We start from the raw sequence: 26579 nt of genomic DNA, 5'->3' as shown, positions 1-26579 counted from the left end.
TGGCTAAGGTCATGATCCCAGGGTGCTGGGATCAAGCCCCGTGAAGGGCTCCCTGTTCGGTGGGGAGTCTGCTTCTCCCTCTCCCTCTGCCTGCCTCTCTGCCTACTCTCTATCTCTCTCTATCTCTGTCAAATAAATAAATAAATAAAATCTTTAAAAAAAAAAGAAAAGAAATTGCAAGCTTGAAATTGCTACATAATGTTGGGAAAGGCAATCCACCATTTACAATTTGGTGGGCTGTACAGTTTTTGTTTCTTTGTAAATGAAGTTTTAATGGAACACAGCCACCTTCACACTCCTTTGTTTATGTATTTTCTTTTTTTTATTATGTTACATACATAATATACATTACATCATTAGTTTTTGATGTAGTGTTCCATGATTCATTGTTTGTGCATAACACCCAGTGCTCCATTCAGTACGTGCCCTCTTTTATACCCTTCACCAGGCTAACCCATCCCCCCACCTCCTCATCTCTAGAACCCTCATTTTGTTTTTCAGAGTGCATAGTCTCTCATGGTTCTTCTCCCCCTCCAATTTCCCCCCCTTCATTCTTTCCCTCCTATCTTCTTCTTCTTTTTTTTTTTTTTAACATATAATGTACTATTTGTTTCAGAGGTACAGGTCTGTGATTCAACAGTCTTACACAATTCACAGCGCTCAACATAGCTCATACCCTCCCCAATGTCTATCACCCAGCCACCCCATCCTTCCCACACCCGACCACTCCAGCAACCCTCAGTTTGTTTCCTGAGATTAAGAATTCCTCGTATTAGTGAGATCATATGATACATGTCTTTCTCTGATTGACTTATTTCACTCAGCATAATACCCTCCAGTCCCATCCATGTTGTTGCAAATGGCAAGTTTTCATTCCTTTTGATGGCTGCATAATATTCCAGTGTGTGTGTGTGTGTGTGTGTGTGTGTGTGTGTGTGTGTATACCACTTCTTTATCCATTCATCTGTTGATGGACATCTTGGCTCTTTCCACAGTTTGGCTATTATGGACATTGTTGCTATAAACATCGGGGTGCACATACCCCTTGGGATCCCTGCACAGCAAAAGAAACAGTCAACAAAACCAAAAGACCACCAACAGAATGGGAGAAGATGTTTATGTATTTTCTATGGCTGCTTTTACACTACAATAGCAGTGCTAAATAGTTGCTCTGAAACCTTATGGCCTTACTATCCAACCCCATATGGAAAATAGCTTGCCACCCCCTGGTTTAGGTGAATATGTTATATTGTAGTAATAATAAACATAATATAATTTAGCTGAATTATGTTTTTGTACCTCATATGTATCATTAGCTTTTTAATTTTCCCATGTAATTATAACTAGCTACATGTATATTAAATATTTCATGTTTCAAAATAAATTTAAATTACTTTGAAAATTCTAGTTATCGACAGCCTTAAAATGCTTCATATAATCCTATCAATATATAGAATATGGAGGATAAGACTTTCCTTTGACATTAAATTCAATTTACAGACATAGATTCTAATATTCTAGTATTCACTTCAGGAAAGTGTTTAGTAAGACTGCCCATTTCAAGTGCAGAAAACATGAATGCTTGAAGCAGTTTGGGGGTATCTGTTCAAGGTTTTTTACTTTAACTAATGATTAATGACATGTTTCAGTAGTTCTTAGATGTATATCAATTTACAAAGATATATAGTAATAATATAGCAATTGTCATTATGTCAATCAGCCTTTTAAAAATGAGCATTTTTTTATTCTAGATAGATTTTCAACTTCTTTGTACAATGTGCTTTATTAAATCTTTAACTACCTGGTAATGATTACTATTTTAAGTGTTTGAGCAAGCTAAAGTAAAAATCTTTCCAGAAACATAACTAGCATAGAATATAAGCTAATGAACAACAGAGAACATTGCCTTTGGACTGTGAAAGCAAAGTTCTCTTACTAAAGTTGGACTAGATATTTCTTAATAATTCAAATCTTTTGGAATTACATATTTTAAAAAAGTCTATAATTGAAATAGACTTACAAATGAATCAACCTGAGTATTAACCAAAGAAAACAATTGACTTAAATAAAACACAAAATTTTAGTAAGAAGAAATGAAAATAAATGAATATTGTAGGACCACTGTAGACCATCTATATTTTATATTATATACAATCTCTATCTATAAACCACATATATTCTACATATTATGCTAAACCTTCAGCAAAAATAACAAAAATGCTTTAAAGTTAATTATCTTTTAAAAAAGTGATCATAGTTCCACATTTTTTATCCTAAGGAATCTTCTTCAGATAACACACAAAGATAAAAACTTATGGTATTTAAAAATGAACAATGAAATTTGTAAACGGTATCCCTATAATTTTCCAACTAGATTTGGCAAAATACCTTATAATTTTATAATAAAATTCTATTCTATAACTAAGTTAAACTCAATCTGACACATGTTTTCGTATGTATGAGCTGCCGGAGTCCAGCTCCAGCCGGGGTGGGTCTCTCGTAGGAAAGGACGGCGTGGGCAAATGAGGAGACACAGACACAGGATCAGGTTGCAAGCATCTCCTCCTGACAGCCTTGGAGGAACTTTATTTATATGTTAGGATTTTTTTGTTTTTCCATACTTTCATAATATGTGATTATGTTTTTTCACAATTGATTGAGATAATCTTAGATCATTTTTTTTGATTACAGACATAGCCTTCTTTTATTTTTCCTTTGTAATGATTAACATGACCTTTATTGATTTCCGCTTATTGACTTTCACTAAAACTAAAAAACAATACGCAAAGAGAAAGGTGCTAGAAAGAGCGTGACTGTCTTGCTATTTTGTTCTATAGCGCAGGAAATATAGTGAATTGTTGAACAGCCTGAGCTGTTCTTTTCTTAGAATCTTGCCACTTCTGAGGTGCCTGGGGGGCCTTGTGGAATTAGTTTCATTATGATTGCTTAGATAGGTGTAACTAAAATGAGTAGTCACTTTATCATGAAACCCCAGAAATATTCCCACAATTACAAAGATTGCCATAAACAAAATGAAAGAAAATAGCAGGAGCCAGCTGTGGAGTCTCCTGTTTTCAGGATCGTCCCCCATATTTGGACTTTGTCAAACAGCATGAGTAGCTTGGCTCGCACCGAGTCATCAATTAATTTAGGTAGCATCATAAAATCCCAGAGATATATTAAAGTTATAAATAGGATATCCATAAAAGCCAACTTTAATTATAATATAGGAGCCTGGTTGGGATTCTCTCTCTCTCTCCCTCTGTCCCCCTCCTTCCCTCTAAATAAATAAATAAATAAATAAATAAATAAATAAATAAATAAACAGTAGGAATTATTGTTGGAAGTTGGGAATTTTATTTGAAAAGTTCAACTGGAACATAAGAATTATTAAAGATCTATGGTATTTCCAAAACAATATCTGTAAGTAAAAATAACAACAAAACCTATATGACCATTAGCTTTAAATCTGGGGGGGGGTCTGAATAATTATCTGAAGGAGAAAGGATTAAAAGGTAATAGAAAGTTTTAATTTAGTGACAAGCCTCAATGGAATAATCTTTCAGAAGAAAAAGATTAGAGACTATACCAATTGTAAAATATTTTATAGCATGATTTTAAACCCTTCAAATAGCATTAACAACATTTTAAATTACAGTGAAGAATCAGGAAAATCCATAAGCACTGAGAAGTTGAAAATATGTTAACTTATGTGGACCTTGTGTTTCAGAGAAGAGGAGGAATATTGCTACAGTTGCTGCTCCATAAATAGCTATTATCTTTCTCTAACTCTTGGGTAAATTTTGATTCTGCCAGAGAAAATAATACACATTCTACTTACTTTGAGTAAAGAAAATGTTGCAAACATTGGTCATAAACTGACACTGAAACAAATCTGACACTGACTAAATAACCATTGAGAAAATTATTTTTTCTTCTATTGCTTTAAATAAAAACAAATTTTCCATGGGGGGAAAAAAGTGTAAAAAAGTAGATACATTCTGATTTCTTATCTAACCCCAGCTGTCGAGAATAGATACACATTAATTCCTAATTAATATATGAATTAGCTGCTAAAGAATTTAAGCATATTTTCAGCTGTATAAAGGTAATTATGTTTATCAATAAAATAAAATGTGTTAGTCTACCAATATAATTATAGATACTTGTGAAAAAAGATAACAAAAACCTTTAAAAATTTTTGTTAGCATTATTAGTATATCAGGAAAATGTCTTGTGTCAGCTTTAGAATTAAGAAATCAAGACTACTGGGAACTTCATGAACGAATGAAACTAACATTTACGGTATGATTATCTTATATTCTTGCATCTTATATACTTCTGAAACATCTTATATACTTCTAAAACTTCTAAAACTCTGGGACTATGAATGCATAATCATTCACATTTCAGGACCTGAAAAAACTAAGGTCCACATAGAAATTAAGGAACTTATGACCTGAACATAAGTGTTTGTGTTTGATTAAAGCCATGCATGCCTGAATCTCGGGTTCCTCCCTTTATTCTAGAAGTTTCTCTTTGGTTCGTTGATCTGGTTGTCCCATGAAGAGTATGATCTTTGTGGTTTTCTCCAGATCACCTGCTTAAGAAACATTTAGACAATTCATTGCCAGTATTGAATATGGGTAGAAATAGTATGAATATCACATCAACCATGCTAACATTTCCTTTATTCTTATATAAAGTCAGAAATGTGTGAAAAAGAGTGTCAGAAATAAGTTACGCTCAGAACTCTCAAAAGAATAGATTGCAACATCATAAATCTAGGAATAGTGAAATGTTCTTGATATTCTCTCAAGAATGTTAGGATGAATGGCCTGATTTGGATCTCATGGCCAGATAGTCTCAGACTATAAAGTGGTCATTGACATGTCAAGTGACTCCAGAGATCTTTAAGCAACAAAATGACGTTTTCTTACATCTTCTTTCCTTTATAAATACAGAACACACACACACACACACACAGAGCAAATACTGGTATAGCATATATCATTTTCCTAGTTGTCTGAATAAAATTGATTAGCACTAAATCACACTTAAAAAAACTGGAAGAGCTCCAAAATAAAAGCATTTGCAAAAATCAGAATGATAATGTTGCTCATGTTAGTAAAGGCAGCAGTTAATTATTAATTTTCAGCTAGATTAATTGTTAGCAGTGTCACTTTTACTCATGAGATAACATAGAAGAAATTTTTTTCATGTTTTTGCCTAAATTAAAAAAAAAAAATTTCTAGGGATAATCAGATACGACCTTCCAAAAATAAAATACATCGTAACCCTTAGTAATGAAGATGTGTTCATTTTTCATAATTCTTGTATTTCCTGCAAAATAGGATCCCCCCACCCAAGAATAGTTTGTGTTAACAATTCTAATAAATATTATTTCAATTAAATTACTAAGTCAGCTGGCCCTCCTAAGCATAACTGTGTCAAGAAATTTGTAAAAATGGACATAAACAAGAAATTATAAGAACAAGGTCAGCAACCAATAGTCTTGATTTTGTTAATCCAATGGCATGAAGGTCATAATATTTAAAGGTATGCTTACCTTTTTTTTTTTTTTTATAAGCTCATTTTTGATGAAGCACTAAAAAAACAACAAATCTTTTCTTTCTTTCTGGGTTGCTCTCAGAACACATTTCTCTGTTTTCTCCAGATAGCAGGGACAATAAGCCAACATTTACTTCTTTACAATGTGGTGAGATAAACTAACCTCAATATTGTCTGGGAATCTGAGTGTTCTGTAGCACTCAAGGATGCTGGGTTTACAAGTGGTGGACACATTATTTTAAAAGAAAATGTTTGGGGGTGCTCAGTCGGTTAAGCGTCTGCCTTCGGATCAGGTCTTGATCGGGGGTCCTGGGAAATCCTTACTCAGCGGGGAGTCAGCTTCTCTCTCTCCTTCGGCCTTTGCTCACTTGTGCTCTCTGTCTCTTTGCTCACTTGTCCTCTCTGTCTCTCTGTCAAATAAATAAATAAAATCTTTTAAAAAAGAAATAAAAATAAAAGAAACTGCTTGTCTCCAATTTCTGTACATTTTAGGAAATATTTTATATCACCTGCCAGACCAGGTATGATGGGGTTTTGGAACATAGGTGAGGTTCAGTGGGGTGGAGCCTGGAGCCAACCACCAAGAAAGAATTCTTGAGACGTCTTTGGTGCAAAATGGTAGTTTCTTTTTTTTTTTTTTTTAAGTGTGCAAAATGGTGGTTTCTTAAAACACAGGGACAGGACATGGGCAGAAAGAGCTGCTGCCCCGGGCTTATGAAGGGTGGCTGATTATATACTATGGGGTTGTGGGAGGTAAAGAAAAAGAAGGTTTCAAGAGAACTTTCATATGCTAAGGAGGACCTATGAGATACCTACAAGATATGGGAGGCCTTGCCATTGTCAAGTTTAGGTCAGTCTTTCCCCTCTAGCAAGGCATTAACATCAAGATAGTTGGGAGATTCCTGGAAGAGGAGTGGGGGGTGGAGGGAGGTTGCAGGGTGTCAGCTTGTGTCTTTAGGTAGGCTCATCAGGTACAGCTTAGGTAGAGAAAAGAGTGACAAAGTGAAAAAGTTCTTTACACATAGTCATAATTATACAATTAAAAAAAAGGGAAAATTTAAACTGAATAGGTAAATTTGAAACTTAAAAACTCAATTATTATGAAACCACATAAAATTAAAGCCATATTTTAATCAGAAGATGATATAATATCCACACGTCCTGTCTGGCCCCCGATAAATCATTCCTTTTTAAAGACTACAGAACGACAAAACCTATCTCCCTGCATCACTGCTTTGGGGAAATGAAATCCATGGATTTCCCTCTGAAATTTTTGGAAGTTGGCCTTTTTTAGTAATTATTTGGAAATCCTAATGTTAGTGAAAATCTCTAATGCCTATGCATTGTTAAAATGATATGAGACACATTTGGCAATTACCCTAAAGACCAAAGAGCCCTACTGTGTAAATTTCATAAGTTATTTTTCTACCTAAAAGCTTTAATGCACACTTCCTGAATCCAGCCGGGTGGGGTTTGTTGTTTTTGTAGATGATGGAACAGAGGCAAGCTGAGGACAAAGCAGAAGCTGACACCCCACAACCCCCTCCCTCCCATGGGATATATGTGACATTCCTCAGGCACTCCTGGCTGCCCTAAAGCTAAGAAAAGAGAAAACAAATAGTTAACATATAGAGATCACAATCCTGCAAAACAGGAGTGTCCCTCAGTTTACAAAAATCTTAGCAGTTTACAAGAACAAAGCATTTCTATCAATGGCCTAGCTTCTAGAAGGAAATGTAGTTACAATTAAATGTCCTTATAACCTGCAGCCCATTGACAGATTCTTGTAGCGGGCAGAGTGTAATGTTCCTCCTGGATGCTCCGGACTATCTTAATGTTAATGCCTTGCTAGAAGGAAAACAACCTTAACTCGACAATGACAAGTCCTCTGGTGTCTTGCAGGTCCTCTTTAGCATATGAAAACCCTTTTGAAAACCTCCCTTTTCCTTACCTCCCCCAACCTCATAGTATATAATCAGCCACCCCTCTCAACCCCTGGGCAGCAGTTCTTTCTGCCCAGGAGTCCTGTCCCCATGCTTTAAGAAACCATTTTGCACCAGACATCTCAAGAATTCTTTCTTGGCCATCGGCTCCGGAACTCACCCCACTGAACCTCACCTATATTGCCAAATCCCATCATTGTTTGTGTCTAACCTTTCATTATTTTTGTTCACATCTTTTCACATCTTCCTGGATCCAAGCCCTCCATCCTTGTATTACCAGATCATCCTCACTCTGCTGCTTTACTCCTAAAAAAACCTTGAGCTCAGCGATCCCAGGCAGATTTAATTTCCTCCTGCAAACCTTCCTTGAAAGATTATGGTAAATGTTGCTTGTGGCAACTTTTGTTACCTCCAGCATTCACCAGCTTCCCACACCTTTCTCCACTTCAGGTGTCTTTTTTTTAATTTACTTTGTTTTGTTTTTGTTCCCTCACTGATTTTCAATCCCCTATTCTATTCCGTACCCTCCAGCCTGCTATCTTAATATCCTTTATTTCCCTGCTGTCTATTCCACTATGAATTGAGAGTGGCGCTGTATGACTTTGAAACCTAACAGCACAAGTGGTTTGGGGCACATGCCAAAGTAAAAAATTCCAGATACAACTAAAATTTGGTATTTGCAAATAGAAAATGATTGTTTCTTTCTGTAATTGTGTATAAACATGTATGCATATGAAATGCATTATACAAGTTGTGTGTGTGTATATATATAAATGTATTCACATATACATTCACATACACCTTGTACACACACACATACAGAATTTAAATGGAGGTACACAAAGGACTTCCACATCTTCCAAGTGGCAGATATAGGCTAAAGAACAATAGGACAGCCCAAGAGTTGCTATGAAGAGGTTCATTTTCCTAGAGTAGTCCTAGTATTGATTTAGATTGCTTCTAAATTATCTTACAGTATATTGAGAAAAACTATTCAGAGTTGTTGAGATAGCAAATACTGAGCTACTATTTATGTTCTCATAATAGCTACCTTTTGGCCTTGAATCAAAACAGAAATGAACTCTAATGGCACAAAGATAGAATTAGAGTTAAGAATCCAAAAATAGAGGTTGAAGAAAGATGGTGGAGGAGTAGGGGACCCTATTTCAACTGATCCCCGGAATTGAGCTGGATATCTACCAGACCGCTCTGACCACCCACGAAATCAGCCTGAGATGTAAGAAGATATGGATCTCTACAAACAGAATATTGCAGGCAGTTGGTTTTGAGGTACAAAGTGGGGAGCCATGATTCCGCAGGCAGATATCGGAGGATAAACGGCAGCGGGAGGGTGCCTGGCCGTGGGGATCCTACACCGACGGTGAGTGACAGCCTCGCTCGCTGGGGACCGGCACAGACTCTCAGACTGGTAGCAGTGGGGAGAGGTCTCTAGGGCAGCACCGAGGGTGGGAACCCGGAGCAGCGGGGTTGCACACGCGCGAACTGGGAGCGGCTGGCGGTTTTAGAAGCACAAAGGGCAGAGACATGTCCCGAACTGGAGGCAGGACTGGGAGCGCTGCGGAGGGGTGCACAACGCTGCAGTTTATAGCAGCACGGACAGAAACAGAGATGGTGTGGCCTGGAGAACTCACTGAAGAACAGACTGAACTCTCTCTGCTCTGAGACAGAGGGTTGGAAACGGTCTCTTCTGCTCTGACTCGCAGAAGAGACACGGAAAGCTGCCAGGGAAAGGCGCCAGAGAACAAAAGCCGCAAAAACTGATTACCGCTGAGCCCATCCCCCGCCACAGGGGCGCACGGCAACTCTGCCCAAACAGGGTTGCCTGAGTAACAGTGCGGCAGGCCCCTCCTGCAGAAGACAGGCTGGGGAAACAAGAGGCCAGCAACCCTAAGGTCCCAAGAAAACAGGTGCATCTTGCTTGGGTTCTGGTCAATAATTTGGACTCTACATTCCTTCAAACACCCATCAACAGAATGACTAGGAGGAGGAGCCCCCAAAATAGAAAAGACTCAGAGATTATGACTTATGCTGCAGATTTACAAATGGATGCAGATATAACCAAGATGTCAGACATGGAATTCAGGCTAGCAATTGTGAAGACAATGGCTAGAATGGAAAAATCAATTAATGGCAACATAGAGTCTCTAAGGTCAGAAATGAAAGGTGAATTGGCAGAACTTAAAAATGCTATCAAGGAGATCCAATCCAATCTAGATAATCTAACAGCTAGGGTAACTGAGGCAGAAGAGCAAATAAGCAACCGGGAAGACAATATAATAGATAAAAAGGGAAAAGAGGAGGCCAGGGAAAAACAACTCAGAATCCATGAAAATAGAATCAGAGAAATAAGTGACACCATGAAGCGTTCTAATGTCAGAATAATTGGAATCCCGGTGGAAATGGAGAGAGAGAGAGGACTAGAAGATGTATTTGAGCAAATCATAGTTGAAAACTTCCCTAATCTGGGGAATGAAACAAACATTCATGTCCTAGAGGCAGAAAGGACCCCTCCCAAGCTCAAGGAAAACAGGCCAACACCCCAGCATGTAATAATAAAACTTGCAAATCTTAGAACCAAGGAAACCATCTTAAGGGTAGTTAGGGGGAAGAGATTCCTTATGTACAAAAGGAGGAACATCAGAATAACGTCAGACCTATCCACAGAGACCTGGCAAGCCACAAAGGCCTGGCAAGACATATTCAGAGTACTAAATGAGAAGAACATGCAGCCAAGAATACTTTATCTGGCAAGGCTTTCATTTAGAATGGATGGAGAGATGCAGAGCTTCCATGACTGGCAGAAGTTGAAAGAATATGTGAACACTAAGCCAGCCCTGCAAGAAATATTAAGGGGAGTTCTATAAAAGGAGAAAGACCCCAAGAGTGATCTACAACAGAAATTTACAGGGACAATCTATAAAAACAAGTTCTTCACAGGCAACATGATGACAATTAATTCATATCTTTCAATAATCACTCTCAACATGAATGGCCTAAATGCTCCCATAAAATGGCACAGGGTTGCAGATTGGATAAAAAGACAGGATCCATCCATATGCTGCCTACAAGAGACTCATTTTGAACCTAAAGATACATCCAGACTGAAAGTGAAGGGATGGAGATCCATCTTCCATGCCAGCGGACCTCAAAAGAAAGCTGGGGTAGCAATTCTTATATCAGACAAATTAGATTTTAAACTAAAGTCTGTAATTAGAGACACAGAAGGACACCATATAATTTTTAAAAGGTCTATCCAACAAGAAGATCTAACAATTGTAAATATCTATGCCCCCAACATGGGAGCAGCCATCTACATAAGCCAACTGTTAACCAAAATGAAGAGTCATATTGATAACAATACGTTAATTGTAGGAGACCTCAACAGTCCACTCTCAGCAATGGACAGATCATCTAAGCAGAAAATCAACAAGGAAGCAAGAGCTTTGAATGATACATTGGACCAGATGGACCTCATAGATATTTACAGAACATTCCACCCTAAAACAACAGAATACTCATTCTTCTCGAGCACACATGGAACTTTCTCCACAATAGACCATATACTGGGTCACAAATCAGGTCTCAACTGATACCAAAAGATTGAGATTATTCCCTGCATATTCTCAGACCACAATGCTCTAAAACTGGAACTCAATCACAAGAAAAAAATTTGCAGAAATTCAAACACTTGGAAGCTAAAGACCACTCTGCTCAAGAATGTTTGCATCAACCAGGAAATCAAAGAAGAACTTAAAAAATTCATGGAAATCAATGAGAATGAAACCACACCAGTCCAAAACCTGTGGGATACTGCAAAGGCGGTCCTAAGGGGGAAATACATAGCCATCCAAGCCTCACTCAAAAAAATAGAAAAATCCCAAATTCACCAACTAACTCTACACCTTAAAGAACTAGAGAAAAAGCAACAAATGACACCTAAGCCACGCATTAGAAGAGAAATAATTAAAGTTAGAGCAGAAATCAATGAATTAGAAACCAGAAACACAGTAGATCACATCAACGAAACTAAAAGTTGGTTCTTTGAAAGAATTAATAAGATTGATAAACCACTGGCCAGACTTATCCAAAAGAAGAGAGAAAAGACCCAAATCAATAAAATTATGAATGAAAGGGGAGAGATCACGACTAACACCAAGGAAATAGAAACAATTATTAGAAATTATTATCAACAACTCTATGCCAATAAACTGAGCAATCTGGATGAAATGGAGGCCTTCCTGGAAACCTATAAGCTGCCAAGACTGAAACAGGAAGAAATTGACAACCTGAATAGGCCAATAACCAGTAACGAGATTGAAGCAGTGATCAAAAACCTCCCAAAAAACAAGAGTCCAGGGCCTGATGGATTCCCTGGGGAATTCTACCAAACATTCAAAGAAGAAAGAATACCTATTCTACTGAAGCTGTTTCAAAAAATAGAAACAGAAGGAAAACTTCCAAACTCATTCTATGAGGCCAGCATTACCTTAATCCCCAAACCAGGCAAAGACCCCATCAAAAAGGAGAATTTCAGACCGATATCCCTGATGAATATGGATTCCAAAATCCTCAAGAAAATCCTAGCTAATAGGCTCCCCACAATACATTAAAAGGATCATCCACCACGACAAAGTGGGATTTTTCCCCCGGATGCAAGGGTGGTTCGACATTCGCAAATCAGTCAATGTGATAGAACACATTAATAAGAGGAGGGAGAAGAACCATATGGTCCTCTCAATTGATGCAGAAAAAGCATTTGACAAAATACAACATCCTTTCCTGATTAAAACTCTCCAGAGTATAGGGATAGAGGGAACATTCCTCAAACTCATAAAATCCATCTATGAAAAACCCACAGCGAATATCATCCTCAATGGGGAAAAGCTGAGAGCCTTTCCCTTAAGATCAGGAACACGTCAAGGGTGCCCACTCTCACCACTGTTGTTCAACATAGTACTAGAAGTCCTAGCAACAGCAATCAGACAACAAAAAGAAATAAAAGGTATTCAAATTGGCAAAGAAGAAGTCAAACTCTCTCTTCACAGACAACATGATACTTTATGTGGAAAACCCAGAAGACTCCACCCCAAATTACTAGAACTCATCCAACAATTCAGTAATGTGGCAGGATACAAAATCAATGCACAGAAATCAGTTGCTTTCTTATACACTAACAACGCAACTGTAGAAAGAGAAATTAAAGAAATGATTCCATTTACAATAGCACCAAAAACCATAAGATACCTCGGAATAAACCTAACCAAAGAGGTAAAGGATCTATGCTCTAAGAACTACAAAACATTCATGAAAGAAATTGAAGAAGACACAAAAAGATGGAAAAATATTCCATGCTCATGGATCGGAAGAATAAACATTGTTAAAATGTCTATGCTACCCAGAGTAATCTATACCTTCAATGCCATCCCGATCAAAATTCCAATGACATTTTTCAAAGTGCTGGAACAAACAATCCTAAAATTTGTATGGAATCAGAAAAGACCCCGAATCGCCAAGGAGATGTTGAAAAAGAAAAACAAAGCTGGGGGCATCACTTTGCCCGATTTCAAGCTATATCACAAAGCAGTGATCACCAAGACAGCATGGTACTGGCACAAAAACAGACATACAGACCAATGGAACAGAACAGAGAGCCCAGATATGGACCCTCAACTCTATGGTCAAATAATCTTTGACAAAGCAGGAAAAAACATGCAATGGGGAAAAGACAGTCTCTTCAATAAATGGTGCTGGGAAAATTGGACAGCCACATGCAGAAGAATGAAACTCGACCATTCTCTAACACCACTCACAAAGATAAACTCAAAGTGGATGAAAGACCTCAATGTGAGACAGGAATCCATCAAAATCCTAGAGAAGAACATAGGCAGTAACCTCTTTGACATCGGCCACAGCAACTTCTTTCAAGATACATCTCCAAAAGCCAGTGAAACAAAAGCAAAAATGAACTTTTGGGACTTCATCAAGATAAAAAGCTTCTGCACAGCAAAGGAAACAGTCAACAAAACAAAGAGGCAACCCACAGAATGGGAGAAGATATTTGCAAATGACACTACAGACAAAGGGCTGGTATCCAAGATCTATAAAGAACTTCTCAAACTCAACACCCAAAAAACAAATAATCAAGTCAAAACGTGGGCAGAAGAGATGAACAGACACTTCTCTGAAGAAGACATACAAATGGCTAACAGACACATGAAAAAATGTTCATCATCATTAGCCATCAGGGAAATCAAAATCAAAACCACATTGAGATACCACCTTACACCAGTTAGAATGGCAAAAAAGGACAAGGAAAGAAACAACAAATGTTGGAGAGGTTGTGGAACCCTCTTACACTGTTGGTGAGAATGCAAGTTGGTACAGCCACTTTAGAAAACAGTGTGGCGGTTCCTCAAAAATTTAAAAATAGAGTTACCTTATGACCCAGCAATTGCAGTACTGGGTATTTACCCCAAAGACACAGATGTAGTGAAAAGAAGGGCCATATGCACCCCAATGTTCATAGCAGCAATGTCTGCAATAGCCAAACTGTGGAAAGAGCTGAGATGCCCTTCAACAGATGAATGGATAAAGAAGATGTGGTCCATAATAACAATGGAATATTACTCAGCCATCAGAAAAGATGAATACCCAACTTTTACATCAACATGGATGGGACTGGAGGAGATTATGCTAAGTGAAATAAGTCAAGCAGAGAAAGTCAATCATCATATGGTTTCACTTATTTGTGGAACATAAGGAATAGCATGGAGGACATTAGGAGAAGGAAGGGAAAAATGGGGGGGGGGGGATTGGAGGGAAAGATGAACCATGAGAGACTATGGACTCTGAGAAACAGGGTTTTAGAGGGGATGGGGAAGTGGGGATTGGTTAGCCCGATGATGAGTATTAACATACTGCATGGAGCACTGGGTGTTATACGAAAACAATGGATTGTGGATCACCACATCAAAAACCAATGATGTATTGTATGGTGACTAACATAATATAATAAAATTTTTAAAAAATCCAAAAAAGAGAGTATTAATAGATATTTGTTGAATTAAATTTAATCTGTGCTTAACTGAATAAAGTAAAAACAAAAATTATTCCTTATAAAGAAGTTTAGCTCCTATTTACTGGATATATAAATTATTTTAATTGTTTATTATCTGTTATTTTTTCCTATTAAAATATTGTATTTTAAAGACTCTTAGCTAGGGCTCCTGGGTGGCTTGGTCCTTAGGCAACTGCCTTCAGCTCAGGTCATGATCCTGGGGTCCTAGGATTGAGACCCACATCCAGCTCCCTGCTCAGCAGGGAGTCTTCTTCTTCTTCTCCCTCTACTTCTGTCCCCTGCTCATGCTCTCTCTCTCAAATAAATAAATAAAATCTTTAAAAAAAATATAAAGACTCTTAGCTATAAAGAACAAACTGAAGGTTACCAGAGAGGAGGTGGATGGGGGGATGGGTTAAATAGGTGATGGGGATTAAGGAGGGCATTTGTTGTAATGAGCACCTTGTGTTGTATGGAACTGTTGCATCATTCAATATTGTACACTAGAAATTAATATTACACTGATTAACTAACTGGAACTTGAATAAAAACTTTTTAAAAATAAAGTAAAACAATTAAAAATATATCATGTTTTGAAGAAAACATACATTTTTAATTAGCCTTCTCTGCTTTTAGAATGTAAACTTATCAGGTCATAATAATTTTTATTCTGACAATAATAACACCAGACTTGCTCACATTACTAGGAGAATTTGAAGAATCTCATAAAATATTTCAAAATCTTAAAAGTTTGATAACAGTATGACTTTTAAAAATTGTAATTTTTTATCTGAAATTTAATCCAAATATGATATTCTGAGTGTTCACCAAGGTATTTATGGAAACAAGTAAACCATCAGAACAAAGAGGTAGCATTTAGAAGCCTCATTAATCCACTTATATTAAAATGAGTAGCTAGTTATTTGGTTATATTAACACTTGGTGAGACAGTTAATTTCAGTTAGAAAATTGAGATTATGCTGACTTTTTATTTTTATTTTTTTTAAAGATTTTATTTATTTATTCATAAGAGACAGAGAGAGAGAGACAGAGGGAGAAGCAGGCTCCCCGCTGAGCAGGGAGCCTGATGCGGGACTCGATCCCAGGACTCTGGGATCATGACCTGAGCTGAAGGCAGACGCTAAACCGTCTGAGCCACCAGGAGCCCCTATGCTGACTTTTTAAAAATATAAAGCAATGTTCTTGGTTTTTATATGCCCCAGTCCTAATGTGGACATACAGAGAGAGAACACTGGAAAATCACACGGAAAATTAAACCTTAGGTATGTTTCATAATGTAAATGCAATGCCACATAGTAATTAAGAGTTTAGTTTGGGGAGACAATTGCTTGTCTTCGATTCCACCTTGCCTTCTTATAGGCCATATGATTTTGGCCAAGCTATTCAAACACTCTAATTTTCATTTTCTTCATTTGTAAAATAAAAATGATAATGGCAATCATTACATAAATATTTATATGACTGAGTCAATTCACATAAGTGCTTGGAACAGATAAGCAATAATGAATGTGTCTAATACAGATGAAGCTCTAAAGACCAAAGAGTGTAAGATTTGCTTGTATCAAAATATTAATTTAAATATAGAAGCCATGTCTTATGATTTCAACTCTAGCATACTTTTCACTTTACTATAAAAGATATGATATGCATCTTTTGGACTAGCTCTCCATACATACACAGATATACACACACATATACATAGGTTTCAAGTGTGTATAAAACTGGATAATATAAACATTTAAAACTGGATAATATGTACATAGAAACAAGGAAAATATATATAAGCATATCTATGAGTATATTGAAATATTTATACAGAAATTTTAAAAGGATATAAATATTAGATTATGTACAAATGTGTACATATATACAGTACAAAAAATATGAATGGCTTATCCAAAGAATTTCATGAAGACACTGCTTTCAGAAAACTTTGGTTTTATTTTTAAATTATCATTTTAATTTGGGACAAAATATTTAAACTTTCCAGATTCAAGCCTAACCTGAAATATGAAAGAATTGAAATAGGTGAAATCTGTGGTCAATTTCAATTCTGTCAAACCTGATGACTTTCTAAAAAGCAGTATATATGTATGTACGTATATGTGTACATACATATACACATGCATATATGTATTAGTACATATGCACTCACATATAAATCTGCATATATGCAAAGTTATATATATATATATACACTAGTTTCTGAAATTTATAAAAATCTAATTTTTTTTAAACATATACTATTACGTTAAGAAATTTAACACCTCGGGGCGCCTGGGTGGCTCAGTCGGTTAAGCGACTGCCTTGGGTTCAGGTCATGATCCTGGAGTCCCGGGATCGAGTCCCGCATCCGGCTCCCTGCTCAGCAGGGAGTCTGCTTTTCTCTCTGACCCTCCCCCGCTCATGTGCGCTCTCTCTCTCTCTCTCATTCTCTCTCTCAAATAAATAAAGTCTTTAAAAAAAAAAAAAGAAATTTAACACCTCTTCCTCAATAGCTGCTGCAACAGACAAATAAAACCAGTGAGGATATAGAATATCTACAACTCTACCAACCAACCTCACCTAACCGGTATTAATAGAACACTGCACCCAAACACTTGTAACATTAATCAAGATGGAAAAGATAGACTATATGCTAAGCCATAAAGTAAGTCTCAATGCATTTCAAAAGATTTAAAAGTAATATGGAGTAAATTATAGGATAAGAGAACTATTATACATCTTTTTCAAAATTTTACCACATATTCCTAGAGATGGATCATTTTTTGTAGTTGTGAGTATAAAGTGGAGTGGTAAATTAAAGCAATAAATCAAAATATCATAAAATATTCATCAAAATATTGAACTACCCTAATTATTTAAGTTAACAAATGGTTTTATTTTTTGCCTAGGTAACTTTCTATTTTATTTAGTTTCCACAAACCTAAACATTGAAAAGTTTTGAGTAATAATAAGCATACATTTAAATCATTGTAATCTGGGGAAAGTATTTAAATATTTTTAAATAAAGAGCTATATAGTTTTAAATTTAATCCTAAAACTTGTAGGCTTGGAGATTATTTTCACTTTCAAATTAATGCTCACAAATGTACTTTATGATACCTCTTGGAACATATTTATCTTAGCTATAAATTATATAAAATTTCAACTATTAACCATACTGCAAGGAATTATGCTTCTAGTCTATAGCAAGTAATTTTTGGAACTATCTTCCTTCCTGATGGTTAGCACTAGGAAGTCATAAACAGTCGTAAATTCTTAAAATTTGGGGGAGATGGTTTTGGCATGCTGGAAAAAATTTTTGAATATGGATGGCAAATATTTCATTAAAATCTGTTAATTTAGGGCATCTGGATGGCCCAGGGTCCTGGGATCAAGTCCTGAATTGGGCTCCCTGCTCAGTGGGGCGTCTGCTTCTCTGCCTCCTTCCCGTTTGTACTCTTTCTCACTATCTCTGTCTCTCTCAAATAAATAAATACTTTTTTTAAAAAATCTGTTAATTTATTAATATTTCAAAACTGAGAAGTTTCCAGGGAAAAATTCATTTTCCACTGGAGAATTTTTCAGATTTATATTAATTTTCTTAGATTCAATAATTCTTTCCCTGTCTTCAACGATTTTATAGCTGATGGCATTTAAATAGAAAATAAACTTATCTAAATTCTAGTGAAGATATAAAATTACCTAATCATTAGATTTACTAGTTAATTATTTCTGTTTATTCATTGTGCTATTCTGCTGTTTTATACAATAAAATTCAACGATGATTTTAATGTATTTTTGCTGAGGACATATTTGTGTTATTTTCTTTCTCTGTGTTATTTATATTCATCAGGAATTGATTAGAAAAGATCACCTTAGACCTTACCCAGATGAGTGCATTGCTTCATTATTTTCCTATATGAAGATCTGTTCTTTTAAGGAAAAAAAACAAGTTTTGTTCAATTACATCATGAAAGTGGATCAGAAGTGAGTTTTCGCTTTTTCCTCAAGAGTTTATCTTGACTATGTGTGTTTATGTATAACTTATTTATTTAGCTCCATATAATTCTAATTTTTTTTTAGCTTAGGACGGTGTCATTAGGGGTAACATCTAGTAGTCTTTGATAAGAAAATGTCCACCACTGAGCAAGTATGAAAGAACACATGAAAATTTAGATGGCAGCCTCAGATATTAGACAAGTGGTCTGAACAATGTCCTCAGCTTTGAAACAAGCCTATGGCTCTTAAGGTGTCTAATTTGAAGCAGACATTGTTCATGTACATGTGCATATTGTTCTGTAGGCAGAACAGGAAAAAAGAAATAAGTGATAGATTCTTAAAATTTTATATTCAGTTTTCAATTGAAATATGTAATTTCACATTCCAGTCTAAATCATTATTTACTGTTTTGTACATTAAAATAATTAAGATTAATGCATGTGTTTCTTTTAACTGGGAAAAATAAGGTGTACTATTTAGAATATAAATGCAAAATTTGGGGATATTTTTCTTTGCCAAAATTCTACTACATAATATATATTTATATATTTGCATATATTTTTCTTCTTATATGTATTATACATTTACATATATATTTGGAAGTTTTTGCACAAATCATATAATACAGAATTGAAGTTAAAGAATATATATTATATTTTTTTATAACTGAAATATATGTTATATTAGTTTTAGGTATATAACAGTGATTCAACAATTCTGTACATTACTCAGTGTTCAGTCTATAAGTGTAATATATGTTGTATTAATTATGCAGGTAGGGAGAAAGACCTGACTTAAATATATCCTCTTTGGTCACTTATATGAGTAAAAAAAGAGAATATTCCACCTTCATTTTCATAAAATAAGCAATGGTGCATACTACTTAATCCAAATTTACACATCTTAGGTGAAACCACAAGAGACTTCTGCTCAAAAAATAGTGATTTTGCTATAAATAACTGTGCTTTCTCCTCTCTAAATAATGTTCTTAGGTAATAGAAATACATCTTGTGATTTGCTGTAAATCATCTCTTATCTTGATAGTTTTGAGCTAAAATAAAAGGGAAGCACATAATTATCTTTGGTTACTAAAATGGCAGCAATTATGTTTCCATATCAGAAATGTATACATGTGCATAAATGTTATTGAAGAAGAATTAAAATCCTAAGATAGTGTTTAGATGTTATTACAAAAAGATAAAAGAGGTCAACTAATATTGTGGTTTATTTATACTTGTTGAATGACATAAACCATTTTCTATGGGTTATCTTTGTGCTATAGCTTGTGCATTTAAATTTCTGCTCCATAGACAGATATTGAGAACATTAATGGCTCCATTATATCTGTTTTTATATTCACTACCACCTCTTTTTCTAGGTTTCTAATCACGACACAATTATTTGGCTAAATCTTTTGCATAGAAACACTCCAGAGAATAGTGATCAAAAAGCCTTATTGACCTGGTTGATACAGCTGGTTTATAGTTTTCTAGTGTGCATTCTATAAGAAGGAGAAAGAAAATAACCAGTGAAGAAAGGACACCTAAAGAATAGAGAATAGATTAGAAATGCGGAAAATACTCAGCTCACATTTTATCTTGTCCTGAAGCACTGGAGGTTATCAAATTCACTGTGTTTTATTGGCAAGGTATAGTTTTACAAGGAGCATGTTCCAGAAGGCATTAGCCGAGCTCATTTACTTGAAACTATTTTGTATAGATCACCAAAATATAAAAGAAACTAGGGCTAAAAATAGGAACACATACCACTGATAATTGCTAAGCAATTAAAAGTCAAAACAAAGGTATACATTGAATATTTGAGAAGTAACATTTTGATATAAAATACTGACCAGAACAATGGATGCCAGGGTGGAACAGAAAAAATAAAATTAAAATTTAGCAAAACCAGAGGACTCAAAAGACGGTCTTGAATATCCAAAACTATTGTTTTAGTGATTCTTGGCCACTGATTTCACCAATATGTCAGCTATTTTTAAGATTTTTTTTGTAGTTGATTTCCACAGAAAGAAGTCATCTCATCTTTGTCTTTTAGTATTCCAAGGCTTTTAAAAAATTAGGATATATTTACATACAGTAAATTTTACTGTTTGAATAATTCAGTTCTGTGAGGTGTATTAAATGCCTGGTGTCAGATAAATACAATCAATTTAAATTTACATCACCCCCCAAATTTGCCCTGTTTCCCTTTGTAGTTAGTGGATGATAAAGACTTCACAACAACCCAGAAAAACCACCATAATCATTGTGCTCTAATTTGTCTCAATGAAACATTTGCTATGTTAAAACTAGTGGATAGGGTGCCTGGGTGGCTCAGTCGTTTAAGCATCTGCCTTTGGCTTAGGTCATGATCCCAGGGTCCTGGGATCTAGCCCCGCATTGGGCTCCCTGCTCTGCGGGAGGCCTGCTTCTCCCTCTCCCTCTCCCACTCCCCCTGTTTGTGTTCCCTCTCACTCTCTCTGTCAAATAGATAAATAAAATCTTTAAGAAAAAAACAAAAAAACAGTGGATGGATAATTAAATGGTCTCCAAACTATCGGTCCAGACTTCTTGTGTTTTCTCATACTTTTTATACTAATTTTCTTCAACTTCTTTATAAGTTTGTGGGACTAACGTGTGCCATGTATCATATGTTTTTAAAAGATTAGTGAGAGGAAATAATTTTAAAATATTTCAAAGTAAAGTGTTATGTTGACATAATGGGATTTGTATTTTAATATTATTGGAGATACATAATATACTCACGCATATATGAAACACATATGTTTTGAATTGACTTAACTGTAAAAAATCAAATTAACATTCATTGAAATCCTATGAATTAATAAATTCTGTAAGTAATATTGAGTTTAACTATCTATTTCCTTCAACTTAGGAGTTATTTGTATCTCCCACTTCCATGTATGTCTGTGAGTCAGAACAATAAATACCACCAAGGGACGATGCTGCTTGTATTGACAGAACAAATATGAACGTTCTCTGTTTGTAACTGTGATAATTGTTTTTACTTGCCTGAATCTATTATAAATAGATAAAATTGTGCCTGGTTTATTGAAACTTACATTATACTACTACTAAAACTAGTAAGATTGTATTCATTCCTAACCATTCTAAGTGCTTTCCATGTATTACCTCATTCAATTATCAGTACAATTCTTTATAATAAGAACTGTTCTTATGCCAATTTTATAAATTAGAATCTGAGGCAGAGAGTATTTAAATAACTTGGCCAGGGCATGTAGTTAATAAATAGTACAGCTTAATTTGAATACAGATTGATTTGGGAGCCCACATTCTTCACTGCTCTGCTTGAGACACTCCTCTGAAAATTTGGAAATGCTCTAAAATTTACTTCAATAATCAAGTTAAAAGTTTCTACATTGTTGGGGCACCTGGGTGGCTCAGTCGGTTAAGCATCCAACTCTTGGTTTTGGCTCAGGTTGAGATCTGGGGAGTCGTGAGATCAAGCCCCTCATCAGGCTCAATGCTCAGTATAGAGTCTGCTTGAGATTCTCTCTCTCCCACTCCATCTCCCCCTCCCCCTGCTCGTGCTCTCTCTCTCTTTCTCTAAAATAAATAAATAAATCCTTGGTTTGCCTGGGATTGTACTGGTTTATTCCTGTTGTCACAACGTCTCATGGTTTACCACTTGTTGGGATTTTGTACTTTTAATGATGCTGTTTTACTAATTATTTTATTATAGTAAACACAGTGGGTTTGGTAGGCTTCCCCTATGTGGTCGGCTCAATGATGCAATGAAGTACATTCAGACACCAGTACTTGGGATGATGAACCCTTGTGAATCTTGGGAACTAGTGAGAGGAATATTCAATACTGCAAACCTAGCAGGGCATTTGGTGTACTAGCCAGGTATGTGGCCCATCACGGCCTATAATCTATGAGAAGTTATAAGTTAGATCTACGTGAAATATGTTGGGGAAAAAGAGACCAAACAGTTCCATTTTACAACATACAGGAAATAGTATGAGCTCCTTTATTATGATAGTTCGGTTCTTTGTTTTATGGATTGATTCTATAATTACTTATTAATTTTATTCTTTGGTGACAGTTTTTAGTTTTTCAGTAAAGTCTTCAGAAGCAATGAGCATAGTCTACCAATAAAGTTTACACTTAACAAAAAATCAAGAACTACATTTCCTTTTCCCAAATTGGTGAAAATAAACATGTACTTTGCACAAACTGTTGACATTGGCCCTTGACGATTAGATCCCCGTTGATCTCTAAAATCTAAAAAAATATCTGCGAAAGAAATGCAGTACTTCTTGAAAAGTTAGGAACTACTTAGGAAGATGTTTCCTGAAGACCAAAATGTGACACATGCATCTGCAGAATTGTATTTACATACTATTCTGTGAAACATGACTTTTTCTGTGAACAAAATGACTATTTTTCTAAACTGATGTGACCCATTTCTAGATTTTTCTCCAAATTTGGCACATACATAAAATGAAGTGAAGATTGTGAATTTTTCAGTTTCATAACTTGGTTATATTGTGGCAGTTTTATATTATGTGCTTCAGATAGAAAATCATTTACATGAATTCCACTAATAAACCTTTTTTTATAAAATTCAATTCATGAAGTCAATGTTTAGATTTTGGAAGCTCATTCTGTTGAAGGTGAAACATCAGATACTCCTATGAATGTTTCATCAACTGAGTTGGAAGTTCAATGTTGAGGGAAAAATATTTTGTGTGCGTACTGTGAATGTGACTACGAATTTGGATGGAGCACAGCATTGTTGTAAAGCGCAATGTTCTTACTAAATTTAGAAAACTACGGAGCAGAAATGTATTTAGACTTGGTTGCAGTGCATACATTATTCACAATTGCATCTGAACAGGCTGAGATATTCCGCTAACCCAAGATAAGCAGCTGACAGAATTTATAAAAATTAAGATATATATCTTCATATACATGCATGTATAGATACGTATTCAAAGGAATTAAACTATAAATCATTTATATACATGCTTATTTTGAATTAAAATACTTTCTTGGATGCCCACCATTAATCAGATGTTTTAATATTTCAAACTTTAAAAATTAATACAATTCAAACTAAGCGTTCAAAAATGATTTTGATATTTTTGTAATGGTTCTCTAAATTTTTGTGTATTTTATTCAAAATTATTTGATAGCTTTCAAAATGTTCTATAAATGAAACACCAATAATCTTCAATTTTTAAAGTTCTTAGTAAATTGTAGTTATTGAAAACATACATTAAAGACAGGACAGTATATTTTTCCCAACAAAATCAGAGGAAAAAAATGAAAAAAAAATTTAAATTATGCCCAAGATTTACTTTTGATATTCTATAGTATTATCTCAAAAGTCTAGACTTTTGAGAATGATCACTTGAAGATACTCCTAGAATGGGAACAGAATTAAGTTGAGAAGAGCTGCAATTTTGTAAAATCTAAATTTGGCCAAATATTTAAGAATAATAACATTTGTCTTTTCAAAGAAAAATATTTTGAATGGATAAAAAAGTATTGTGAAAATTTTGAGAGTGAAATATATATACATTTTAATACAAATACAGAATTTAAATTGAGGATATCCCATATGACCACCATGTGGCAAAATTTCCTAAATTTTAACAAGTACCTCAGTCCTTATGAGAGATAACTTTCTCAACTATAATATTACAGTCCACAGAGAATCATTTGAAGTTGTCAAAATTTTAAACTTATTAAAGATAAAATACGGGCACCTGGGTGGCTCAGTCGGTTAAGCATCTGCCTTCGACTCAGGTCGTGATCTCAGGGTCCTGGAATTGAGCCCTGCAACAGTCTCCCTAATCAGCAGAGAGTCTGCTTCTCCCTCTCCCTCTGCCCTCACCCCTGCTCATGCTCTCTCTCTCTCTCTCTCAAATAAATAAATAAAAATCTTTTAAAAATATATAATATAACCACTGTTTACTCTTACTATATGTTTTGTTTTCTTTTACAAAAATACTACCATCATTACCAATATCAGGAAAGAAAGAGGGGCTATCTTGAGACCCCTAGACATAAAAAAGATAAGAGATTACTACATATGACTCTATGAACAAAACTTGGTAAAATATATGAAATAAACATTTCTTATAAAACACAACCCATAATCTAGCAAATATCATTCAAGAGGAAGTAGATAATCTGAATAGCACTATATGAATTAAATAAATTAAGTCAATAGTTAAACTTTATCAGAAAAAGAACTTGAAGCCCATTTGCTTCACCAGATAATGTTACCCAAGGAAGAAACAATACAAATACTTCACAAATTCTGAAATTTAAAGAGGGAATACTTACAACATGTATTAGCAGACCAGCATCATTCTGATAGCACAACAAAAGACCTTACCAGAAAAGAGACTAGCAAATTCTGCTATAATACATCAGCATATGGAATTCAGTGATATATACATGCTTATAATGAATAAATTTTAAATATATAATATAATTTATAAATATATAAAAATAATAATACATAACAACCAAGTGGCATTTATCCTGAAAACACAAGAATGTTTTCAAACTGAATCAATGTAATCTTCATATTAACACCATAAAGAAGGAAAGCCACGTGATCATATTAATTGATACAGTAAAAGCATGTAACAAAGTTCAATGTGTATTCATTATAAAAAAATTATCATCACACTGGGAATAAAAAAAAGGTCCTTAAATTGATAAAAGGCAGCTACAAAAATTCCACTGATAACATTACACTTATTAGTGAAAGATTTAATGCCTCCCAGTAAGTCTGGGAACAGAGTAAAAACAGCAACTCCCACCACTTCTGTTCAGAATGTACTGGAAATCATAGCCGGCGCACTAATAACAATAATGGTTATGAAAGAAAAATGCAGATTGGAAAGAAAAAAAATAGAAGTGTCCTTATTCACAGATGAAGTGATTATCTTTGTAAATGATTCCAAAGAATATACAAATAAACCTCTAGAGCTAAGAAGTGATGTTTCCGAGGTCATAGGATATAAATTCAACACACAACAATCAATTGTATTTTTATGTAACAATCAACAATTGGAAACTAAAATTTAAAAAAAATATATTGTAATAGCTCCACAAAATGAAATACATAGGCATAAATCCAATAAAACATATTCAGAGATCAGTGTGTAAAATTAGAAATCATGGATACAAGAAATCATGGAAGGCCTAAATAATTGGGTAGACATTCTACGCTCATGTACTGGAAAAGTTAACATAGTTAGGATGACAATTCTTTCTAAGTTGATCTGTAATTGAGAATAATTCTAATTAAAATTCAAGCAGTAATTTTGTTTAGAGATAGAAAAGCTGACTCTAAAGTTTGTATAGAAGGGGAATGAAGTAAAATGGCCAAAACAATTTTGAAAAAGAACATAGTTAAAGGACTCACACTATTCAACTTCAAGACTTACTATAAAGCTATGACCATCTAAACTGTAGAATAGATGCATACAGCATGTGTCAATGGAGCAAAATTTAATGTCCAGGAATAGGCCTACATGTGGTCATTTGATTTTTGACAAAAGCTCAAAAACAATTCAATGGAGAAAGGAGGCTTTCTTTTTTTTTTTTCTTTTTCCTAAGCCTGTTTTTTATTTTAGCTTTATTGAGGTTTAATTGATATATAAAATTGTAAGGTATTTCAAGTGCACATTGTGATGCTTTGATATATGTGAACGTTGTGAAAACTAGTGAAAGCATGCCTCCCACATTCATCACCTCATATCTTTACCTCTCTCTTCCTTCCTTCCTCCCTTTCTTCCTTCCTCCTTCCCTCCCCTTCCTTCTATATCTTTCTCTCTCTCTCTCCTTTTTCTTTCTTTCTTTTTTCTTTCTTTCTTTTCTTTCTTTCTTTCTTTCTCTTTCTTTCTTTCTTTCTTTCTCTTTCTTTCTTTTCTTTCTTTCTTTCTTTCTTTCTTTCTTTCTTTCTTTCTTTCT

The sequence above is a fragment of the Mirounga leonina genome, unplaced genomic scaffold (genome assembly GCF_011800145.1).
Source record: "Mirounga leonina isolate KUSES-001 unplaced genomic scaffold, KU_Mleo_1.0 Mir_169, whole genome shotgun sequence".
NCBI lineage: Eukaryota > Metazoa > Chordata > Mammalia > Carnivora > Phocidae > Mirounga > Mirounga leonina.
Note: the sequence above shows the minus strand (reverse complement) of the source record.